This window comes from Physella acuta, unplaced genomic scaffold (genome assembly GCF_028476545.2).
Source record: "Physella acuta isolate Inbredline_101_S28 unplaced genomic scaffold, ASM2847654v3 ptg000390l, whole genome shotgun sequence".
Lineage (NCBI taxonomy): Eukaryota > Metazoa > Mollusca > Gastropoda > Physidae > Physella > Physella acuta.
The window spans coordinates 205,672-232,836 of NW_026731909.1; the positions used below are offsets into that span (position 1 = coordinate 205,672).

Below are 27,165 nucleotides of genomic sequence, written 5' to 3' on the forward strand. Positions count from 1 at the left end.
GAAAGAATCTATGAGTAGAGAGACAGGCAGAGAAAGGGTTAGAGAGACGGAGAGAAACAGAGCAAAAATGAGAGGATAGAGGAAGAGGAGAATACGGAGAGAAAAGAGACAAGTTGAGGAGAATTTGAGATGGAGTAAATGGGATAGAAAGAGGTCAGACAGATGGAGAGAGAGAGAGAGAGAAATGGGATAGAGAATTTACAAAGATACAGGGAGAGATGGGTGTAGAGTGATGTATGGTATAAGGAAGACTGGAGAAGTGGGGTAGATTTATAATGGGCATTACCCAACAGAGGAGTGAACGGGAGTGGGGAGAGAGTCGGATAGAGATGTCGGATGTAATTACTGTGTTTAGTCGACAGCAATGATTTATGCTAGCCTCGTTTTGGTGGACACATGAAAGAGTGGAAATACTGAGCGTTTTTACTTTCTCGTATATACGAAGTATAGAGAAAGTATTGTAATCGTGCACAAAAATCACTTGAAATTTTAACAATTTTCACCGTATTACACCTCAGTCCTTCATCACATCCGAAGTATAGAGGACTTATTTTAATCGGGCAAAAATTATCAATCCAGATTTATTAAAATTAAGAGGTTTTATGCGTAATCCAGTCTGAAAAACTGGGCTTTGCAATTCTGTCCGTATGTCTGTGTGTGTGTGTGTCTGTCCGTGTGTAAACACGATAACTTGAGTACCGTTACAGCTAGGTTGATGAAATTTCATATATAAGTATTTTATCAAAATCGTAGATCCGTATCAACTTTTGAGCGATTTCCGATAACCGGAAGTGGTACTTTTTCTACTTTGAATTTTTCAAAAGCCTATAACTTGAGTACTGTTTCAGATAGATAAATGAAATTTCACATGTAAAAGATCTAATTTTCTACCTTCTGTTAAATTTTGAGTAATTTCCGTTGGCGGGAAGTACTAATTTACGCTATTTCCGATTTCCCAAAAACGCATCTAAATTTATAAAGTACTAATAATATTGCGCACCATTATGAACATCTTTATTCGGCGTTCGCTTGGTGCGCAATACTTTTTTCAATGAGATTCTATTCTATTTTAAAAAGTTTAAGTATTTAAAATGGATTAAAAATAATAACTAGATCTATATCCCGAGTTCCCAACCCCTGTTGTTTTATATAAGAATATTCGAGAAAGTTTAGGGGATATCACTCCCGGTTTATTTTTTTTTACTTTGGAGTATTTTTTAAACACATTCCTTTTTTTACTTTCTCGTATATACGTAGTATAGAGAAAGTATTGTAATCGTGCAAAAAAAAAAATCGAGATTTTTACAAATCTCGACGTTTTACACCTCACTGATACGGAAAAACATAATTTTGCAATCTTGTCCGTATGTCTGTGTGTGTGTGTGTCTGTGTGTCCGTGTGTAAACACGATAACTTGAGTACCGTTACAGCTAGGTTGATGAAATTTCATATATAAGTATTATATCAAAATCGTAGATCCGTATAAACTTTTGAGCGATTTCCGACAACCGGAAGTGGTACTTTTTCTACTTTGAAATTTTCAAAAGCCTATGACTTGAGTACTATTTCAGATAGATAAATGAAATTTCACATGTAAGTAAAAGACCTAATTCTCTATCTTCTGTTAAATTTTGAGTAATTTCCGTTGACCGGAAGTAGTAATTTACGCTACTTCCGATTTCTCAAAAAACTAATGTAAATTTTAAAAGTACTAATAATATTGCGCACTATTATGCGCTTTTTTATTTCGCGTTCACTTGGTGTGCAATTAATTTGTCTACGAGATTTTATTCTATTTTTAAAACTTTAAGTATTTAAAATGGATTAAAAATCATGTCTATAGCCCGAGTTCCCATCCCCTGTTATTTTATATAAAAATATTCGAGAAAGTTTAGGGGAGATCACTCCCGGTTTATTGTAAGATGAAGCTAGTTTGTCAACCGTTATTAAAAATATAAATTCAAAAACTTACAAATATTAAAAACAAAATAACAAATTAAAAAAAAAACGTACAAATATAAAAAAAAAATACAAATATAAAAAGAAGTTACAAAATAAATACAAAATTACAGATAAATTGATAACCTACAAAGTCGCGAAAAAACCGACAAATTCAAACGACAAACCAGAAATAGAACAGATGCTGGCTTAATAATGCGAATAGATCAGAGGTTTTTCTTTAACTTGATGTTGACGTCTAATATGTTAACAACAACATTGTGCATCCAATTCATTAATTTTAAAAGAGAAATTTAACATTCATTCAAAAAACAAGTTAATTAAAAAAGTCTAGTGACATTTATGCGCAATTTCCTTATGTTATCTAAAAATAGCTCTGACGTATAATGCAGCGGTGCGTTCAAGCTAGAAGAATGATCGGTTTGTAGGTGTTTATGTAATTTTAAAATTTGTGACCGAACGAGAGGATATTTTTGAAAATTTTCTTCGGCAATATTGTTCTAAATTATGGCAGGAATCGATTGGTACATGTTTCAATTCGCTAAGTGGTCTGGTTGCCGAGATATGGGCCAAAAACTGAATTTTTTTGAGTTTTTTTGGCTTTTCCGGGAAATACATGAAAGAAACCCGGAATTTTTATGGCCTATGCTCATTCTCGTATTTTGCTTAACATAATTGCTTTTGGAACTAGTCATCTATATTGCTTCGTTGAGGAGGAGATACGACTTAAAGCCCGGACACACATTCATCCATACATTCATCCATCCATTCCCAGAAATGACGAGTTAATAAACGCAATTCTCCAGAATGGAAATTGCGCTAAAAATAATTATCTCTAAACGGTATTGTGGACTTGTCGATCTGAGTTAAAGAATCATGGCAGCAAAACTGGTAATTAAAAAGTCGCAATTAATTTATCATTTCATAAAGGCCGTGCCAGCTTTGATTTAAACGTACCCCCCCCCCCCCCCACTCCCCAAGCAACGACAGATTTTTAAAGCTTGGGTATATACAGTATAAATACAAAAGCAGAATATACTCAACGCCACCTCCCCTTCCCCAAACACACTCCGTTTATTTTTAACGTTTGGGTACAGTAGAATTCCTCCCCCACCCTCAATAAGAATAATCTCGACGAAGAAATGTTAATTCAATTTTCCCGTTTTGTTAAAAATATTTTTTAACTCTGATTCTACTGTATAGGAATAAGCTAGGGAATAAGCATTTGAAAATATTTTTCATGCTTGATTAATTAGCCTCGGTTAAAAAAATTAGACAAGGTACACAAAACATGCAAGTTCAAAGTTCAAACTAGTCGTAAACAATAAGCACCTCCTACATCCCCACCCCTCCCCAAATATTTTCTTCACAGTGAGTGTTGACGTTCACCGTGGCCCATTCAAGGTCAAGTTATATAGACCAAAACATATCCTTTTACATATTCTAGACCTACACTGTATTTTGTTTTTCTGTTCACTGTTTACCCTTTGTGTGGTTTTTTTTGTTTGCTTTGGCTGCCAGTGATACAAACTGTACAAAAAATGAAGAAAAAGATTGGGATCTTGTCTAAATAAGCTCCGACACATACAGAAAGTGTACGGGCGAAAAGTTAAGCCCCGCCATTTGTAACCTATTTCTGATGTCCAGACACCATATTTAAATGCACGCAATAAAAAAAACAACAACTCCTTATCCGCCTCTAGTGTTAGGGTCATGGTCATGGTTGAGTTTAGGTTAAAAACTAAAACTACATGTTTCATATTCTTTTTTTTAAACTATTTTTGGCAGGGCTTATTTGGACAAGATCCCCCAAAATATCCACAAACTCTATACACTAGATTGTTGTAGGAAAAATATTGTTTGTCAACTCTGGATTAGGAAGAAAATGTATGTATGTACTAATGTTTACAGGGGTACTTGCATATCTTTCCAAGATAACGGATGAAGTGCGTTCACGTAGTCTGAGAAAACGATTTAACCATAAACTTTTAAAGTGCATTTTAACAGCGTTTCTTTCAGACAATTTTTTCAGGGGGTGGGGGATTTAAAACTTTCGGTTGGAGAGGGGGGCGACTTAATTTTCCGGGGGGAGGGGAGCAAACACTGGTAAATTGGTAAAAGTATATATTTTCAATTGCGTCAGAAAAAGGAGCAGCGCCCCCCCCCCCCTCCATCCCCTCACCCCAAGTGATGCCTGAAAAATCTCTTATTTCTACACGAATGCCTTGTTTAGTTCCCTAATTAATAATACGCCTCTACCAACAAAATGAACATTTTATTGTTAATTTTAAAACATTTTAACATACCGATTCATTTTCAAATTTAATTATCAAAACATGTAATGAATTTACAAATATATTTATATATATCTTTTAAGCACCCTCCCCACCCCTTACAAGATGACTAACACGACGTCACAAATCAACCCCGCCACCCCCATTTCCCGGTGTATGACATCGTTCCTGGACAAACCCCCATGGGACCATTCGCATTTTTATTTTGTGACAAAATCCTTTGTCGTGGACACTGAGGAACCCAATTTTCAGCATAAAGATGACGTCGTTCCGGAAACTATCTAAAAAAACATCCCTGTAATTTAATCCCTTGAGATTTAAAACAACTAATTTTTTTTATATAAAAAAAAGAAGCCACTAAAAATCTAGTAGGATGACTAAAGCTATAAATAGATCTGGGAAGACCCGCAAACAGAAGCCTCGTCGCTGTAATGGTGTGACGTACTGTTGACACGAGTCAGGAAGAGGTGAAGAAAAAACCTGAGCCAAATGAATTATTACACGAGGGAATTTGGCCGTCACGAAAGGAAAAAAAGCTGGATTACGTAGCATTCGTGCTAGGCTTTATGCTGTTAAAAATAGCTGTTAGCAGGCTATACGAATATTTTATCCGTCATCGTTAAGCAAGAATAAACAAAAGCTAAAAAAAAAAAAAGGTTTAACGCCTATTTTTATTATTTTAATCAATATTGATAAAGATGTTTAAAAATCAATAATTATCTTTTGGGTTTTAAATAGGCAGGTAATACAATTCTTATAGGGTAACACACGATAATCAATACATTATAGATTCTGATGACTAGTGAAGAATAGCGATGAATATCGCCCACAATGTCACAATAATGGTGTCAGTGTGTGTTGTGTGTGGTTTTCTTGACGATCTAATTAGAGAAAGAATGGCTAATTAATTACACAGCGTTAGGTAATGATTTAGTTAAGGGTTGTGATGAATGCTAGAATGCGCTATTGAGGCTTGGGTTATCAATGATGCCAGTTGAAAGTGTCAAAGTAAAAGTAATCTTGTTTTGTTTAAGATTTAATAGGAAAGAACTCATTTACTGCTGAATTTGTTAAGAGTTTTTGCTCGGAGGTTTGAATAATTTTACATTTTATTTACGAGTGCTGCATTTATTTTTACCCATTTTTAAGCCGTCTGTGTCACCACCATAAGCCGTCTATGTCACCACCACTAGCCGTCTGTGTCACCACCACTAGCCGTCTATGTCACCACCACTAGCCGTCTATGTCACCACCACTAGCTGTCTGTGTCACCACCACTAGCTGTCTGTGTCACCACTACTAGCCGTCTGTGTCACCACTACTAGCTCTGTGTCACCACTACTAGCTCTGTGTCACCACTACTAGCTCTATGTCACCACTAGCTGTCATCCTGTCACCAATATTTACACTACTGAGGTAAGTGTAACGATGTATTGTCTACTAATGGCCCACCCTGACCTTTACGCTTGTTGAATATACACTTGGGGTACTTTTTTTTATGAAACTTAATCTAAAAGCTGACATAAACACACAATCACCGAATACTTCCCTGAACTCGTACACACCATAAACTGCTTGATAAACATACTCGTATACTGCGTGATAAAAATACTCGTATACTGCGTGATAAACATACTAGCATACTGCCTATATTGCGTGATAAACATACTGGTATACTGGGTGATAAACATACTCGTATACTGTCTATACTGCATGATAGACATACTCGTACACTACGTGATAAACATACTCGTATACTGCGTGATAAACATACTCGTATACTGCGTGATAAACATACTCGTATACTGCGTGATAAACATACTCGTATACTGCGTGATAACATAGTTTCTGGATACCAGCACTCAGTAATTAGCCGGACATCAAGTAATCGAATATTTCAGTCTCGATGACCACGACACTACAGCCCAAACCTAATCACTGGGTTAGATAATCGATTTCTCGTGTTACACTAAACGAATACCATAAAAAAACATCGCACATCACAAAAAACCCACTATACTAAAAACCTTATAGATCTTCCAAGAAACTCTCCATCCAAGTCTTACACAACTAACTACAAAAACCTATTTATAGAAACACATCGATAATCCAAACTAGAACACAAACTGACCTACTTATCGATGAAAGGTCACCACTGACACGCTGATCGTCCGTACATTTTTATCCGGATCCACCGTTATCATCCTGTCATCCACGAACCGAACTACACATATCCGTAAACCGTACACAGCACACATGTGTCAACTATCAACACAATTCTACACAGAAAAACCAGCGGTTACTCTCTAAACCAAACTGTGTTATTGATATCGTTTCTAGTTTCCACAAGCAAATCGAAAGACGCCGCATGGTACGAGTCACAGTTGCAGACGGGCGCAGTGTTAAAACTGTTGTATCGATGATTTGTGCATCTTCGCTTATAACGCCAGGGTGTGGGGGGGGGGGGGGGGGGGGGGGGGGAGGGCGATCGCATTAGGGTTATTGCTGCATGTTCACGGCGTGTCTCGAGGCTACTTTCTTTTTAACACCGCCAAACCAGAATCGTAAAGGTGAACCTAACGCTAGCCCTGACCCTTTTGATGAAGAAGGCACTGATCTTAGACCTAACTATGGCCTTAATCCAAAGTCTAAACCTGAACCTAACACTGATTATAAACCTGATGCTAACCCTAATTCTAACCCCCTTCAAACCCTTATTTTAATCCCTCTCAAGCTCTAACCATACCCCCCCCCCCCCCACTTCAAAACTTAACTCTAGCCTCTCAAGTCCTAACTCTAAGCCCGCTCTAGACCTAACCCTCCCCTCGAGTATTAACTCTAACCCCTACCAAGCCCTAATCATTACCCTTATCAAGCCCTAATCATAACACCTATCAAACCCTAATCATAACCCCTATCAAACCCTAACTGATCTTACCTTCCGAAAGCCTAAATTTAAACCTGACCTGAATAACGATACAGTCAAAAAAAAAACAACCTCATTACATTACTAAATGGCCATGATAACATTTTAAAACTATATTCCTGGAACGATGTACGCAAGTAATCCACGGACTGCAAATACATGATAGTCAGACCCACCATATGTCAAATTTTTATGGATCACTGTAACACATGGGCCCGCCGTATTGATCTATGTGATAATCGATACGTTATTCAGTGGTAATCATCATAACAATGATGGCATGCACTGATCAAAGGTTTAAAAGCGTCAAATGTTTAACAGCTAATCGGCGATTTCATGACGGCCAAATAGCAGGGGAAGTAGAGTTGGCATGATGGTGTGACAAACAACCGCCTGTATATTCTCTTCTGGTAACTAGGCACCGTCACACATGAATGAATTTGGGTATGCCATGCACGTAGAACACGGGACGTCATACATGTGACGTCCTACTTATGACGTCCTACAAGTGACGTCCTACAAGTGACGTCATATGCGTCACTTAAAATATTGCTGGGTACGCATAAAAACTGAGCCCCTCTGAACACACGATGACTTGCGATACTTAGCCTGAACTTCGCACCAAATCATGCAAACATATCGCGTGATAACTAATCTTTGTTGATAGTGAAATTTTAACAGGTTTTTAAAGTATCCCAAAAAAAAAAAAAAAGCTATCGTCCACACATCCAACAAAAATGGGACTTAAATTGTTTTATAAACTTTTCCGTAAAAAATTGCATATCACACTTTCATCCAACTTTATAGGAAACTACTCCAATTTAAAACGATATAATAGGCAAAAACATCACTCCATGCAACCCCCCCCCCCATTTCCCGTCCGAACACACACACACACACACACACACATAAAAAGCATTACAACGATTCACCCTGACTAATCTCCCACACACAAAGTTATTATTTTAATGCTGCAAAAGTGTGATATTTATAACATATCATCTGCACTATATATAATTATAACAAAACAATTGTCAAACCATAACCCCTTTGTTATAGGTACCTGATCTCTTATTTATAAAGAGTACAATTAAATCAATGATATTAAAGTAAGATAAACAAAACAAGCTGAAGCATATTTTAAAGAATCCCTACGTAGGCTATAATAGACTCGGAACAACATTTTTTAAAAAGTATGAATAAAGTATAATTATATGTGTCCCCCGGGCATAAGGATATACCGTCACAGTGAGAACTTAAGAAGACAGAGCCACATAACCAACATGTATAAGAAATATAAACTCATTAAATGAGTAGGGACACTTTATCCTAGTTTGGTATGATCAGGTAAGCAGGGGAGTTAACCCACGCTTTAATCGATATATTTGACATTTTAACAACGATTATTAATTCGTGTAACTAAAACAATACACTAAACTAGCAATTAAGGTATGTAGGTCTAGCCAGAAATATAAATGTATTAGGTCATTAAGCTAAAAAAAAGTGTGCACATCCCAAATACTAGCATTATAAAGCACACACAATATAAGAATACTTTATTTATTTAAGCGATATACATTCCATTCAAAGATCAGACCAAATACAAATATACCCAAGGTATGTCTATACCGAAGGGAACAAAAAACAAGTATAAAAATAGAAGTGAAGTTGCTATCCCAACGAAATGATCACTTAATATGCAACATATTAGAGAGGTATATTCTACATTATATATCCAAAACGAAAGACGAAATCCACACATATAAGCGAGGTATATTTCTTCCAAATGCAAAAGAACACTACTATACACAACATGAATAGGCCTACATTACACTGAACGGAGTATCCCATCAGAAAAAACACAATCCTACAGAAAAATTACACAGCTGAGCAATTAGCTAGACAAAAACAGAAGCAGCTGAACTAATGAGACGAATTGGTAATTAACCAACCACAACACACGAGGCTTATATTCCTGGACCGTCCGACTCCAACAATCCACAAGATAATTGTTTCATAACCACACGCATCAACATTCGAAACAGTTTTTAATTATCCCTTGTCCAGAGGCTTTGACTAACTATCCGTTTCGTTGTTTTCATAATTTCATCTCCGCCGTCCCATCCCCATCTCCCTAGGTTCACGACCGCCCTAGACTTCACTTAATATGTACGTACTACAATTGATAACCACACAACGACCTGTCTCGGGATCCGCCCCCTTTTTTTTTCTCCCTCGACTGGCTAGCTCGTGACACGGTGGTACGGACAGGTACACACGGCGACACAGCACGCGGTGGGAGACGACACACACGGCAACACAACACACACGGCGACACAGATGTGAGACAACACACACGGCGACACAGATGTGAGACAACACACACGGCGACACAGCACGCGGTGGGAGACGACACACACGGCAACACAACACACACGGCGACACAGATGTGAGACAACACACACGGCGACACAGATGTGAGACAACACACACGGCGACACAACACACACGGCGACACAACACACACGGCGACACATGTGAGACAACACACACGGCGACACAACACACACGGCGACACAACACACACGGCGACACATGTGAGACAACACACACGGCGACACAGATGTGAGACAACACATACGGCGACACAACACACACGGCGACACAACACACACGGCGACACAGATGTGAGACAACACACACGGCGACACAACACACACTGCGACACAACACGCGGTGTGAGAAAACACACAGGGCAACACAACGCACACGGCGACACAGTGAGACAACACACACGGCGACACAACACGGCGATACAGCACACGGTGTGAGACAGCACACACGGCGACACAACACACACGGCGACACAGATGTGAGACAACACACACGGCGACACAGATGTGAGACAACACACACGGCGACACAGATGTGAGACAACACTGCACGGCGACACAACATGCGTTGTGAGAAAACACACAGGGCAACACAACGCACACGGCGACACAGTGAGACAACACACTCGGCGACACTGTGAGAAACACACACGGCGACACGACACTGCGATACAACACACAATGTGAGACAACACACACACAGGGATCTGCCCCACAGTCTAAGAATGAAGAAAAAATTACACATCGCCTTTGGTGGATTAAAAAAAAAAACCTGCACTAATTAATAAACGAACCGGAGTTTATTAATCCACTTGAAGGATTTTGTTTTGGCTTGTGGCTATGATAATATAGATGTTTCGGTTAATTGCTAATTGTCTACGTCAGAGAACACGTGTCGCAAGAGGTCATCATAGTCCGTTTCAGCATGTGTTATATTTTACAGATTTTAAAGATATATTTTTAAAGTGTGCTGTCATATTTTAAAGTTGCTTGTTATCGTTAGTGTGTTGTTATATTTTTTAATGTGTCTGTTAGAGTGGTGTTATATTTTCATGGTACCTGTTCGTGTATTTTTTTAAAGTGGCTTGTGTGTTTTTATATTTTTAAGTTGCCTGTTAGTGTGTTTTTATATATTTCCAGTCGCCTTTTCTTGTGTATTTTTTTTTTGTGGACGTAAATAAACAACAGAAGTAGTCAAGATAGCGGACGTGTGAAGTGCGTGGACAAAAATTATCTTGAGTACTCTTAAGTGAATGGAGTAGGGGGGTGAGGTGATGAAGGGTCAAGGGCAATAGAAATCAGCTTGGAGAACAACTAGGCCTATTAACATATTTTATTTTTGTACTTCCTTAGAAGTACTATGTTTTTCAAATAAAATAAAAATAGCACTATATCAAAAAGTACAGAAAAAATATAAATACTTCCTTAACCTAAGCCCATATACCAGGGCGAAATTACTTTTTTTAAAACTAATGTTATCGCCGTTCCAGTTAGGGTTAAGGGTAGGGTTAAAACTGAGGCAAGATGGTTGATACAGCATTGCTAGCGAAACACGCTTGAAACAGTTCTATGGGAAAGATGGACCACAGTTTAAGGCTGAACTGTAGACGATGTTATGACCACGTTAAAACCATCACTGAGAAAGTCGGTTAGGTGACCTAGTTCAGGTTAGATGTGTGCATGACAGGAACTGTCTTCCTCGTTTCCGTTTCCAGTAGACGCGTGCGGCGGTACTTGTATTGTCATCCGGCAGGAAAATATGGTAACGTGTCGAGGTTCTTGCTGGTACCGCGGTTGTGGTTATGATTAGAGTTAGGGTTAAGGCCAAGTTTAGGAAACGGCCAGGAATGGACTTAGAATTATGGTTGGGATTGGAGTAAAAAATACCCTCGGTTCAAGTAAAAAAAATGGGTTGAAGCAAGGCACATTTTGGGACTTTTTAAATGTTGGGGGGTGGGGGGAAGGTCTAGCTAAATTTTGTCGACCCCCCTGCTAGATGTTGGGGACCCCTGCAGCAGCAGGTTCAGCCTCCCCATTGATGAGTCAAGGGTTAGGATTAAAGACACTAGGTCACGGGTTCCCAACCTGGGGGTCGCGACCCCCGTGGGGGTCGCAAAGGTCTTTCTGGGGGGTCGCCAACGGTTATACTAAACCTTAGTAATTTGAAACAAAACAAATATTTAGAAGAATTTTTGAAATTCGGCTTCATTAACATAACTGGAAATGTAATAGAGAAGAAACAAAGCGCACTGTACAAAGTTGTTCTCAGTCACGAATCTATGAAATCTTCAAAACTAAAACACCATTTGAGACGAGTCATTCGGAACATACCAAAAAATATATGGAGTTCTTTCGTAGATAAGAAGCTAGTTGCAAACGCCAGAGACTTGATCGAACAGGAAGTTTTCACCAGCATTAGTGCAAGCATCAAATGAAGTCGCGATAGAAAATGCCAAGCAAAAAAAAAAAAAAAAACAATTGGAGAAAATCTCATCAAACGTTGCATGTACGTAAATGTTAAATAACACATTTTTATCGAAATTAAGCTTTCACCATTGTTTGCTTTTCAAGTTGATAAATCAACAGACGTGAGTTCGTGTTCGCAGTTGCTGGTCTGTGTCTATATTCATGCGGATGATAGCAAAGAAGAGTTGCTCTTTTGTGAAGATAGCATGGAGAAAATAAATACCTTTTTTGAAACTGGATGATTAAAATGGGTTAGAACGGCTGTGGGGGTTTGTACGGATGATGCGCCATCTATGCTTAGCTCAAAATCGGGCTTTCAGAAAACAGAAAAGATTTAGCTCCCTAACCACTGCCCTAACCAATCGACATCAAGAGTCCATTGCTAGTATAAGTCGTAAATTATATAAAATCTGGAGCCTTCAAAGAACTGAGCAAAAACATTAATATATATATATATATCACGAGGTTCTGCTCTTCTACACTACAGTACGCTGGCTGTCAAACCAAATGTTGTAAATTGTGTTTATGAATTGAAATCTGAAATCAAATTGTTTTTGGAAGTGCAAAGGAAACAAGACTTTTTGGTATACTTAAAACGACATAGAGTGGTTGGAGAGAGTATCATACCTAGCAGATGTGTTCGAATATCAAGATAAGCTTAACCTGAAGCTTCAGGGAAAATGAACGAATATTATAACTTTCCATGATAATCTCGGGGCATTTTTTATCAAAGCTGCAAAATTGGTAAAGAAAATAAATCTAGAAAATATTGTTAATTTGAGAAATTTTGAAAGAAGCGATTTCTGGGCATCTAGAATCTCTTGAAAACGAACTGCATCGCTATTTCTCTGAGCTGAAAAAGAAGAATCTGCATTTACGCATTACTCATTCTCTTCTTCCCATGATGTTGCCAGCATTCCCGATGAATTACAAGATGAATTCTTTGATTTGCAGAATGATTCCGAGTAAGATGAAAAACTGCAGACACAATTTTGGTGTAGTATTCACCATTCATACCCAAACGTAAAATTGATTGCCTTTCCGAGAATATATTTTCAACACTGTTCTTCGATTAAAAACAAAATTAAGATAATTATAATGACACGAGAAAAATGGCCCGTTGAGGAAGGATACACCGGGCGCTATGTTGATAGTGCTGTCTCTTTTCTCTAAACTAAAACCAACCCACCCCCCCACACACACCACCCCCCCACCCCCACCCCACCCACCACCCCCCAACCCCACCCCCACCCCACCCCCACCCCCACCCCCAAAAAAACATGTCTACCGTCCCATTCAACGAAATATAATTATATACTTTTTCCAGTGTCCGCCCCCTCCCCGAAAATTCTACCCCCCGCCCCCGAAAATTTCAAGTACCCCCACTTCTCTCCGGGGAGGAAAAAGTCTGAAAGAAACACTGGTGTCGCGCTTAGCCACAACGCGAAGAATTGCATTAAAGAAATTGCGAGAAAACCACTTTTTAGATTAGACACATTAATTAGGCGGTAATTTTATTATAGAGTATCGATGAGGAAACCACCCCACCCCACCCCCCCCCACCACCCCCACCCCCTACCCCCCACTCCCAAAAAAATCATGTCTACCGTCCCATTCAACGAAATATAATTATATACTTTTTCCAGTGTCCGCCCCCCTTCCCGAAAATTCTACCCCCGCCCCCGAAAATTTCAATTACCCCCACCCCTCTCCGGGGAGGAAAAAGTCTGAAAGAAACACTGGTGTCGCGCTTAGCCACTACCCGAAGAATTGCATTAAAGAAATTGCAAGAAAACCACTTTTTAGATTAGACACATTAATTAGGCGGTAATTTTATTATAGAGTATCGATGAAGAAATTTCTTTTGAGTTGGGGAGGGGGGGGGCTCAGACGTTGTTACGCGTGGGGTGGGGCTTCGCCCCTACCCGAAGAATTGTATGCAAGAAACTCTTCACGCAAACCATTTAGATTAGACAACATTTCCTTTTTATTCAATGTTTACGCGATAATCAATGACGTCATTATATTACTGTGTGCACTCTCTGGTTTGAGATTATGTTCTACTCTATGCTAAATGTGACCGCGTCATACTTCGTCTTTCGTTTCACTGTGAGAGTTTTTAATTTCCTTGTGTTTTCTCTAGAGCGTTCTTGTCAGACAGATAGATAGATAGATAGATACATAGAGAGACAGCGAAACTATTAGTATTAACGAGAAAAATGGCCCGTTGAGGAAGGATACACCGGGCGCTAGGTTGATAGTGATGTCTCTTTTCTCTAAACTAAAACCAACCCACCCCCCACACACCACCCCCACCCCCCCCACCCCACACACCACCCCCCCACACACACCCCCCACACACACCACCCCCCTCCACACACCGCCCCCCCCCACCCCTCCACCCCCCCCCCCTCTCCACCCCCACCCCCCAAAAAAAAACGAAATATAATTATATACTTTTTCCAGTGTCCGCCCCCTCCCAGAAAATTCTACCCCCGCCCCCGAAAATTTCAATTACCCCCACCCCTCTCCGGGGAGGAAAAACTCTGAAAGAAACACTGAAACCAACCCACCCCCACCCCCCACCCCCCACACACACACCACCACCCCCCCCCCCCCCCCACCCCTCCACATCCCCCCCCCCCCCCCCAAAAAAAAAACATGTCTACCGTCCCATTCAACGAAATATAATTATATACTTTTTCCAGTGTCCGCCCCCTCCCAGAAAATTCTACCCCCGCCCCCGAAAATTTCAAGTACCCCCACCCCTCTCCGGGGAGGAAAAAGTCTGAAAGAAACACTGAAACCAACCCCCCCCACCCCCCCCCCCACACACACCCCCCCCCGCCCCTCCACCCCCCCCCCCCACACACACACACCCCCCCCACCCCTCCACCCCCCCCCCCAAAAAAAACAACATGTCTACCGTCCCATTGCAAGAAAACCACTTTTAAGATTAGACACATTAATTAGGCGGTAATTTTATTATAGAGTATCGATGAGGAAATTTCTTTTGAGTTGGGGAGGGGGGGGGGGGCTCAGACGTTCTTACGCGGGGGTGGGGCTTCGCCCCTACCCAAAGAATTGTATGAAAGAAACTCTTCACGCAAACCACTTAGATTAGACCAAATTGCCTTTGTATTGAATATCGATAATCAATGACGTCATATCAATGTGTGCACTATCCGGCTTGAGATTATTTTTCCACGTTTTCTTTAACTTGCTTTCTCTGTTTGTTTGTCTTTCCAATCAAATCTTGCGATCGAAATTTCTGGCACTTCCCAGATAGCTAGCGCGCTGAAATTTTCAGGGAAGCTTTCTTTTGGATGACCATTGAATATTCAATTGTTATTATTACTAAATTGATCAATGGAAACATTTTATTGAGCATTTTAGACCGCTATATAATCTATATATATAATTCTCCTCTGCTAGCCATTAGAAAAAAAACCAGCGACGCGTACCTCGCGCGCAGTGAAGCGAACGATCACATGTCGCCACAGGCTTAGGGGCAGGTAATTTAGCTTGAACCGAGTTTAAACTTACAGGAGGTAGGCCAGTTTGGGGGAGACGATATGGTCGAGTGGTTGGGCACACGATTGCTATCCCACTCGACACGGGTTCAAATCTATGTGTTCTAGTCAGTAACGTATTCAAACAACGTGTTTTTTACGAGTTGTCTTTTTACGAGTTGTCTTTTTACGAGTTGTCTTTTTACGAGTTGTCTTTTTACGAGTTGTCTTCGTTTACCCAAAAAAAAGTGAAAAGATAAAATCGATAGCAAGATTTTAATGCAAACAAACAGACAAAGACTAAAAAGTAGAAAATAATAATCATTAAAAAAGTTTTAAAAAACCCACGTTTTCTGATTGAACTAAAAAGTAGAAAATAAATACTATACATCACAATAATGCAAGCGATCACTCTACTATAAGCGATCAAAAACGTGGGGCGCCGTGATTTTCTTACAGTTTCTAATACTGTTGACTCTCTACAAGCTCCCTAATAAAAGTCAATAGTATTATCTAATCAATAGTAATATAACTTTTACTTCGGCGCCCCACGTTTTTCATCGCTTATAGTAGAGTGATCGCTTGCATTATTGTGATGTATAGTATTTATTTTCTACTTTTTAGTTCAATCAGAAAACGTGGGTTTTTTAAAACTTTTTTAATGATTATTATTCTACTCTGTGCGCTAAATGTGTCGACGTCATACTTCGTTTTTCGAATTACTATGCATGTTTTTATTTTCCTTGTGTTTTCTCTAGAGCGTTCTTGTCAGACAGATAGATAGATAGATAGATAGATAGATAGATAGACAGACAGCGAAACTATTATTATAGACGAGAAAAATGGCCCGTTGAGGAAGGATACACCGGGCGATAGGTTGATAGTGCTGTCTCTTTTCTCTAAACTAAAACCAACCCACCCCCCCACACACACACACCACCCCCCACCCCCACCCCCACCCCCGCACCCCACACCCACCCCACACACCACCCCCCACCCCCCCCCCCCACCCCCACCCCACCCCACCCCACCCCCACCCCAAAAAAAAACATGTCTACCGTCCCATTCAACGAAATATAATTATATACTTTTTCCAGTGCCGCCCCCTCCCCGAAAATTTTACCCCCGCCCCCGAAAATTTCAAGTACCCCCCACCGCTCTCTGGGGAGGAAAAAGTCTGAAAGAAACACTGGTGTCGCGCTTAGCCACTACGCGAAGAATTGCATTAAAGAAATTGCGAGAAAACCACTTTTTAGATTAGACACATAAATTAGGCGGTAATTTTACTATAGAGTATCGATGAGGAAACCACCGCCCCCCCCCCCACTCACACCTCCCCCACCCCCCCCCCACTCCCCCCCCCCACTCCCCCACCCCCCCCCCCCCCCCCCCACTCCCAAAAAAACATGTCTACCGTCCCATTCAACGAAATATAATTATATACTTTTTCCAGTGTCCGCCCCCCCTCCCCGAAAATTCTAACCCCGCCCCCGAAAATTTCAATTACCCCCACCCCTCTCCGGGGAGGAAAAAGTCTGAAAGAAACACTGGTGTCGCGCTTAGCCACTACCCGAAGAATTGCATTAAAGAAATTGCAAGAAAACCACTTTTTAGATTAGACACATTAATTAGGCGGTAATTTTATTATAGAGTATCGATGAAGAAATTTCTTTTGAGTTGGGGAGGGGGGGGGGGGCTTAGACGTTCTTACGCGGGGGGTGGAGCTTCGCCCCTACACGAAGAACTGTATGCAAGAAACTCTTCACGCAAACCATTTAGATTAGACAACATTTCCTTTTTATTCAATGTTAACGCGAAAATCAATGACGTCATATAACTGTGAGCACTCTCTGGGTTTGAGATTATTTTCTACTCTATGCTAAATGTGTCGACGTCATACTTCGTTTTTCGAATTACTATGCATGTTTTTAAATTGCTTGTCTTTTCTCTAGAGCGTTCTTGTCAGACAGATAGATAGATAGATAGATAGATAGATAGATAGATAGATAGATAGACAGACAGCGAAACTATTATTATAGATAGGTTGGCGTTAACAAAAAATTTTAAAAATTAAAAACTTAACCACGAAGGTTTAGTGAATAGTATGCAATTTTACTCATGCTATTAAAATAGTTATCAAGAGTAGTTCATATTGAAAGTCTACTAGAAAATCTTATTTTAGTGCTTATTGATTTCCATACTAATTTCGGATTTTTAATTCTATGGGGGTCGCGGGTCACTTACTTTTTATAAAAGGGGGTCGCCACTCGAAAAAGGTTGGGAACCACTGCACTAGGTTAAATAACGACACCGTCAGTTTTCTTTGTGTGTAAATGCTCTTCTTGACTATGCCAATATTTCTTTAATTGAGTAATATTCACCCAACGGTCCGGTTTGGTGTGATTGGTGGGTCTTTTGTCTGTACCAGCGGTTCTCTTCGCCGTGCTTCATGTTCAATAATTTTTTTTCCAACGACATCAGGTCATTACATTATACTCATCTCACATTTAAAACAGACGTAAGTTAAAAATGTCGAGATTGAAACTTTCAATTAAAGATTACATGAAATGTTTTTTTTTTAATTTAAAAAAAAATTGTATATTTTTTTTTTAAATGTTCTTAGTTTTACAAATATCGTCGCCTGTGGGTGATTGCTTCCGCCGAAGTCTAGTCTGATTGCCCTCTCCCTCCTCCATAACCACCAGCTTGATGCCTCTTCCAGACTTCATGGAAGATGAGTTCTCGCTGGGAGGGGGGGTGGCAGTATGCCTGAAAGGCACTTGTCCGGGGATTGTATCTTAATGGGGCGACACGCAAACATTTACTAGAGATGGGTCTACTGATGCTGTTTCTACCAACGAATCTTTGATTGCTCACTTTAAGGCCGTCTTGATTGCCCCAATCGGGCTTTTATTTATTGCTCCTCCTTACGATGATTGTTTTATTATATGCCTTTGGTTGATTGCCATTTAGCTGCCCCCCCCCCCTCCACTCCAGACTTTTGTTTTTAAATGTTCCCCTTTAGCCATGGTTGATTATTCTCTACACCACTTTATTGATTTACCCCTCAAGTCTTGTTTGATTTGAATTTTGAATTTTGAAGTTTAATCAATAATACAACAGATTTGACACTTAACTAAACTGGTACAGAGATCTACCAGAAGACCAGCAACTAACAAAAATACAAGATAAAAAAAAACCCATTCACAGAAGACCACAGTGTCAGTCAGACCTCACATACTGGAGAACATTTGAATTGCGGCATAGGGGATAAAAAAATAAAATGGGGTGGGTATGGGGTGAGGAATAGATTGAGGTGGGGGGGGGTGGGGAATTCACGTGTCGAGGGCGGAGTCAATCAGTGTGTCAACAGTGGCACGTTTGTATGTATGTATGTGTGTGTGCGTGCGTGTGTGTGTGTGTGTGCGCGTGTGTGTGTGTTCTAGAATCTAATTCAAACATGGCGTTGCCCAGTAGCAAAATACATCGCATAAACAGCTGGGAAAGTAGTGAGGCAGGAAGGAAAGATGGCGTGGACTCAGAGGGAGAAAGATTGATCTCCCTTCGACCTGGAGAAGTGACCTCCTATCTGGTATGAGAGAATGTGACCGCTACCTTTAAGAGAAGATGGTATAGTCTTCAACTGAAGGAGAATACGGCAGTCTTCCCATTAAGGAGAAATTAGCCTTCTATAATATTTTAAACATTTTTAGGAAAGGAGTTAGGGATCTCATAGGTAAAAATGAGATGATTTAATACAATCCAAAAGAAAAACAATAGAGTCTCATCTCACAAGTGTAAAGAGATCTAAGCAGTTTCCACGTGAACTGAAATGTTTAGAGAGACCAAATTTGCCTCACTCTCCACAGGACGATCTAAATATCAGCCTCTCATTACAGAAAGATCTAGGTATCAGCCTCCCTCCCCACGGAAAGATCTAAATATCAACCACCCCTTCTTAGAAAGATCTAGTTATCAACCACCCCTCCACGGAAAGATCTAAATATCAACCACCCCTTCTTAGAAAGATCTAGTTATCAGCCTCCCTCCCCACGGAAAGATCTAAATATCAACCACCCCTTCTTAGAAAGATCTAGTTATCAACCACCCCTCCACGGAAAGATCTAAATATCAACCACCCCTTCTTAGAAAGATCTAGTTATCAACCACCCCTCCACGGAAAGATCTAAATATCAACCACCCCTTCTTGGAAAGATCTAGTTATCAACCACCCCTCCACAGAAAGATCTAAATATCAACCACCCCTTCTTAGAAAGATCTAGTTATCAACCACCCCTGCATAGAAAGATCTAGACATCAACCACCCCTCCAACCAAAGATCTAGATGTAAACCTTCCCTCCACATAGATCTACCACAGAAGAACCCACCACAAGCCTGACGAACCACTCGCCACCCCCTCCAGAATCCTCCATTTGATCTAAGCGAGCAACACAATATCCCCATTCAACAGCTCCAACTGGGGTGGGGTAGCTGACGGCGAGTGGAGAAGATGGCACGAACCACTCAATAATCAAACGTAGAACATTTGACAAAGATAAGACTTGGAATATGGACGAGAATGAGACGAATAAGCTACAGGGCACGAGATCTGAAGATGTTTTTTCCCCCAAAAACTTGCAGGCGAGATACAAATCCAATTAACACGGAAGTCTTTGATAGATCTCTTCTTCTTCGCTCTTAATTGTATTATTAGATGTGATTTCTTCCAACATATTAAAGTATTGCGTGTCAGTATGTTAAGCGTCAATTATGGACTGTTGATTCCGACTTCAGTCTGCTTTCTTTCTGGTATACTTCAAGTCAAACAAGAGCAATATACAAGGCATCAGTTGTTTGATGTCGGAGTTTTCTCTCCTAGATGGGTTGCTGTCCCCAGCTGACGAACTTCAGCTGGCCTGGGTTTAGCGGTGTAGGCAAGGGGGGTTATAACCCATCCCATGTATACACCCCTATATATATATATATATATATATATATATATATATATATATATATATATATATATATATATATATATATATGATTTGATACATATGGAACAATATTTGAACCCCTCCCATGACCAATTCCTGGCTACGCCACTGCCTGGGTAGATATGTTGATTAGTCGCAAGTTTGATTAAAAATGTCGTTTTCGCCTACATTTTAATAACGCTATATACTTATTAAGTCTGCAACATTATATTCCTTATTACATACAAAAGGCAGGTACACATTTAGAATAAGACCTGACGACCAAATAAAATTAAAGAGGTAAAGCAGATCTTAATTCGACCTAAACGTTTTGTGTGGCCAGCACTTTAACAAGCAGTCTTTCCTTGACTAGTGCCAGGTACTAACTAGAGCTGAATAGACTCAATAATGACATATGGCATCGGGACCAAAAGTGATTATGTACTATCGACACCGACCTAATTCATATACACGAACAAAACAAAACAACTGGATATCTGGTTAGGAGACCTTAAAAGATAAAGATTAGTTGTCGGCCTTGATAAAATCACTGGTATGGCTCTGAATTTGACGCCGTATGGAAAACGAGAAAAGGGAAGGCCAAGAGAGACATGGCTACACACAGTAGAAAAGCAGGACTATCGTGGTGGAACTGGCAGAACCTGAAAGAAGAGGAAAGAACAATCGGTGGTGGTACCATGTGACCTGGGCACTATACGGAGAAGATGATGATGGTTTCAGTGGTTCATGTTGCGTGTTTAAAACTGTATGAACTAAGCGGACGACGGAGAAGTGGATCAAATAATAACGCTGTTTGAGATAAAGAAAGAGTGAGATTGGTGCTTTTTAAACTAGGCTTGTGCAAGTTATTTAAAATATTTGAGGAGAGGTGGGATTCTTTGAAATACAAGACTTGAAATGGTATCCACCAATAGAGATACAGCATTATTCGAAAAAATCAGAATTATCTAGAATACGTCTAGAATACTATTATTTTTTTTCCAGAAAATTTTGGTTTGTTTTGAATAGAAACAAGATCTTGATCTTAAAAAAAAGGTTTATAGTTAAATATTTTAAAGAAATCACATTCTATTCTTTGGTGTCGTCTACATTTCTATATTCCCAATTGTTGCTGTTTGTTTCTTTTCGTCTCTTGTTCAGGTTTTTTATGATAACACAACACGAAATACAGTATCGATTCCTATAACTCGTGCACCGACAGGAAGGGCCAAGGTGGACCGTTCAATTACCCCCACCCCCCTCCCACCACCCCCACCTCCAAATCACAGGAGGGGTAAAATAGCACCGGAGCAAAATGGGCTGGAACTGATGGACGATAGGGGATCGATTCGGGCAGGGGCGGTAACTCTATCAAAGACTTGGTGTGTGACACGCAGGTTGGTGGGGGGGGGGGGGGAAGAGGGGGGAGGGCGTCACGAGAAATGTGTGTGGAGGGGGGGGAGCTTGAGTATGTAAATAAAACCAGATGGTTGATATTCTTTTTATGTGAAAGTGGGATATGAAATGACGTAAGTGGAATGTTATCTGTATATTTAGCGAGGTGTGTTGGAGAAATGTGCTCGTTAAGTATGTGTGTGGTTTCTACAATAAGAACTATACAACTAATCAACATTGTATAAGATGAAGGGCGAACTGATATTCTGAGGCTCAGACTTTGCCGCAACACGGGGATGATCACCACATCAACAAACACAGGGGCACGTGCGGTATTAGATTAGCAACAGGTTCTTCTGATAACATGGCGCATCTGGAAAATGGAACATCACGAAGATGGGACATCAGGAACATCAGGAACATGGCCAGCAGTAACGTGCATGGAAAAATCTGGAACATGGGTCATCTAGTATAAGGGCCATCTTGAATAGTTAATTGAGCCAATAGCCATCTGGGACTTGGGCCATCTACAACATGGGTCATCTAGTATAAGGGCCATCTGGAACTAAAGCCATATGAAACATGGGCTAGGTGAACCAATGGGCATCTAGAACATGGGCCACGAGGAATATAGCCACACGGAACATGAGTTGTTCGAAACATGGGCCATCTGGAATACATGCCATTTAGTATAGGGTCAACTGGAGCAAGAGGCATTAAGAATCTTGCAAATTATGTTTCTGTACACGAATTCAAATTCTAGGATGTATCATACCACTAACCCAATCTCTTAATCTTAGGCGGATTGAAGTTTATGTCAAACATACTGTGTGCTAACGTAGAGAACTATCCAGCTCTACAGGCCAATCATATTAAGTCATCAAATAACAGAAGAAAAGTAAGATAATTATTCTTTATCCCAAGACAACTTTATGTCAATGCGTCCTGTTTTATTTTTTTTTTATTTTTTTTTTTTTTAAATGAGAAATTAAAAACAATAACACCAAGCCCCCAAACCGAAAAAAAAAAGCTGCTTTCTTCGCAATCTTTAGAAATCTTTAATCTTTCAACCCTTCCCCGTCTTCACGAAGAAAAAAAAATCAAGCCCCTAGGCGCCATTTTCTCCCTCTTCTACTTTAAAGCTATAAACATGATTTGTAGGAACAAAATACACATCGATCTAATATCGAACCGGCAAGGGACGCAACTGGGATGACAGGCAGGGGAGCTACAGGTTTTCATTAGGCTTGGAAGGGGAGGCCAGTCAAGCCCATAAAGAGGGCAATTCTTGCAATTTGGAGCGTCACAAACTGTTCAGACTCGCCTCCCCTCCCACGTGTACGTCGGGTTGAAGGCGTAGATGGGTACAGGAGTGAGGATTTGAGGTTAGGTTTCAATACAAGGGTGCACGGATAAAAATAATTTTAACACTGACCATGTTTACGATTATAGAACTTTGGTGGAATAGAAATGTTTACAAGATTGTATTAAGCTGAGTACGTAAGAGTAAGTCGAAAATAAATGTGAATGAAATAGGATCTTAATGCTGAGTACTTTAAATCAGGGTCAATGCTTTTAAATAATAAATTTTGAAGCCCTGATATGAAAATTTTTCAAGATGTTATTGTATATTGTTAACCGTGGTTTATAAAAGAGGTATTAGATCAGATTTTATATATATATATATATATATATATATATATATATATATATATATATATATATATATATATATATATATATATATATACTCTTATATAGATATACACGTGTATGTGTGTGTGCTATAATTGGGAATGTAACAAAAATATTTCTCCGTTTGAACTTAGCGAGACAAGATTATCTTACAAGTGTAGGGCCATCTCCATAGGGTTATCTCCTTCCCCCCCCCCCTCTCCTAATCAATGGACAGGCAACGATAATTGATTTATGAGATCAAACGTTTCCATTGGACAGAAACTTTAGCCTTTGATGAAATTAGGCAACGGAAGTTCATTAAGGGTTCGATACTTGTCAATATTTTTTCAACCCGAGTACTTGACGTTTTCGATGGCAAGTCGAGTTGTCAAAATACGGTGCGTGGCTGGCATTGTCACTGAAAAGTTTTTTTAATGGGGTTTTTAAGTTGTATTCGTGGTGACCTTAACGCATGCGACTGGTGACAAAGGGGTGACCCAACTGTAACGTAAACAAAGTGTGACGATACAGAATACTTGCTAAACGTGACACAAATGCTTAGGGAATGTACACGTTACCAGAGTGGGACACTAGTTAGTGATGTGTATGTTGCTCCTATAGATGTAGTAGGTTGGGAAAAGAGGTAAGGTTTTCTAATAGGACGTGGAGTGTGGGGCGTGGAAAAAGAGGTGGTCCCATTAGAAAATCTGCCCCCACTCTTGGTGTCGCATAAGGAAATCTCCCCCCACCCCCTCATTCAAATCCTTTCCCCCACTTCTTGTGTCCCTTAGAAGTCCCCCCCCCCAAGCAACACGTCCTGCTAGTAAACCCTGCCCACCTCCCCTACCCAAAAGCACGTCTCAGCGGGAAACCCTTTACCCCCTGTTCTTCAGCCCCCCCCCCCCCCCATCCCACGTCCCATTAGGAAATACTCCCCTCCCACACTTCCTGTAAGGAAACCCTGCCCACCCCCTATTTAACCACCCCCTCCCCACTTCCCATTAGGAAATCCTCCTCCCCCCCCCCCCACGTCCTATCAGGAAACCCTGTCCCAACAGGACAAATCAATACCATCGAAACTGGAGAGAGAGAAAACAATCATTGGGCAAATCAATCAGTTCACGGCTAATTACCAATTACCGATATCTGCGGTCGATAGGCGAAGATTAAATTGGTCCTCTCCGCCTGCGTTTAGCTCAATTCCCCAGATCATTTCGTGCTGTTTTCTCCTACTTTCTAAGCTTTACAAAACTTTAAGGGCCGATAACTCAGCTTCTTTTGTATGGTTTTTAACAGCTTTTCTTTTTCAGAAAATTCACAAGAGTGCGTTTTCAAGGATTTTTTTTATCTTTGTAGCTTTATATAACTACACATGCACTCTAACCCAGCTTCATTTTTTTATATCAAAGTAGCTTGAAAATGTCCAAGTTCCTATCATATACAAAATATTTAAATATGCTAAGAGCGGAATATATTTCTAAAATTAGTATCCACAGTAAAGTAAATATCTCCACGAGGATTTATCGCAAGAAATGCTAGGCCATGGATTGAAAAAAAAATCTAGACAGTGCCTTAGAGACATTGCCTAGACAACGACGAATATTCTACCAAATTTCCCCCAGCCGTATCCCCCCCCCCCCCCCAGCCGTTAACTTCTCGTCTGCTCCCGATACGAGCCCAGCCCACGTGCGCCAGCAGAAATGACGTAACGGGAGTTGATTGAAGGCCCTGACATGTGCTCACGACAAGATGGCGCGTTCATACATGACAATCGCATCTGCAACACGGCTATCAAATCTCGCAATACCCCCACCTCCACCCCATAACAAACATTGGATCATCATTTATGCAACATAATGCTAATGTAACACAATTCTGTGAACTTGTCCGTTTAAAATATTAAAGATACGGGTACGAGTTTTAAACCTATTATAAAGTATGCACGTATTTTACAATGTAGGCTACTATTCATATATTTTATGCTTTAACCTTTTCAATGCTTAGAATTATCATAATCTCAAACATCTTCTTGTTCGCTTTCCTCACAGTGGAACAAATCCTAATTACATCATTATTCCATGTTTTTCTGACTTGGGCTATTTTTTTTAAATCACATATTTTGCATGTTTTTCCCAAAATTTTAGTCTTTTTCAATTTCTCTACGCCCGTTGTTTTTATGTCTCTCTTTTTTTCTTGCTCCATGTTGATTCCATTTCTATACCTTGTCTGGTAAAACTAGTCGGTTTTTCTGACCTATCCATGTCCCCTATTCCGAATGTTTTGCTCCACTTGGATTTGTCCTATGCCATCCCATATTTTTGTATTTTATCAAAATTGTTCTTGTGACCAGTGCTCAAAATTAGTATACCATGGCCCCAAGTTATATACATGATTATATATATATATATATATATATACATGATTATATATATATATATACATATATATATATATACATATATATATATATATACATATATATATATATACATATATATATATATATATATATATACATATATATATATACATATATATATATATACATATATATATATACATATATATATATATATACATATATATATACATATATATATATATACATATATATATATATACATATATATATATACATATATATATATACATATATACATATATATATATATATATATATATATATATATATATATATATATATATATATATATATATATTGTAAAATAATTGAAGGTTTTAGTGAAAACCAACAATTAAGCAGTAAATGTGAGGGCCTCTGAAAAACGGGAGCCCCTGACTGCAGTCCTCTCAGTCTCCCCCCCCCCCCCCCTTTTAAACCGCTACTACGTTCATATACATTTAAGTTACTTTTCGAGCACCACACCAGCCGACCACACAGTCCCATAGGGTCTCTACATTGGGCAGATGAAATGGATTCATGTGTTCCTTGACCTCGGCATATTAAGGGATGGTGTGGTCAGCACTAGGCCTGGTCTCATTTACTTTCCCAACTAAATCAAGCACCAGTCAGAGACTGGTGGACTCAGGGACGTTGTACAGTCATATTTCCATACCGAGATCGGAACTGGAGACCTTCGGGCTAGCAGCCAAACGCTCTACCGTTCGACCACGCCGTTTCACTCACAATCCCAAATGCGTGGGCATAATTTTATTTAAAATAGTGTAAATAAAATACATCTTTAACTATGTTTCTTGTAAAAGAATACTTATTTGGAAATTAAAAATTTAATTTACTTTATTTCTTTTCATAAAATAAAAACGACAACAATATTGTACACAAGAATCCCCTTCTTCCCTCCAGTTTTGTTTTCATTGTGTATCAAGTAAGAAAAGAAAATGTCGCCCATCAAACCGAAATTCAGCCCTATTACGAATTCCTGCAGCCATCATCATACCGACATCGTCTGTCCACGGAATGCTGACGTCACGCGTGGTTCCGGACGAGATTTGAGTCTCGGGAACTGTTCTCATTTCCATAACATTACACGTATGCAGTGCGAGAGATCAGGGTAGATAGCAGAAGGGAGGCAAACCATACTTTATCA

At 39.8% G+C, this 27,165-nt stretch overlaps 1 protein-coding gene across 6 annotated transcripts in view; it reads right to left on the reverse strand.

The window, feature by feature from the left end:
- The window catches only part of LOC131942148 (H(+)/Cl(-) exchange transporter 4), a 97,298-nt gene that overhangs the window by 31,738 nt on the left and 38,395 nt on the right, over positions 1 to 27,165 (reverse strand). The window contains exon 1 of one of the 6 annotated variants that reach the window (XM_059301878.1): positions 9,132 to 9,466. The exons of the other annotated variants lie outside the window; for them this stretch is intronic. The gene's annotated coding sequence lies outside the window, so the exon portion shown is untranslated. Of the gene's footprint in view, positions 1 to 9,131; positions 9,467 to 27,165 lie in introns of those variants that run through there. 6 annotated transcript variants of the gene reach the window in all.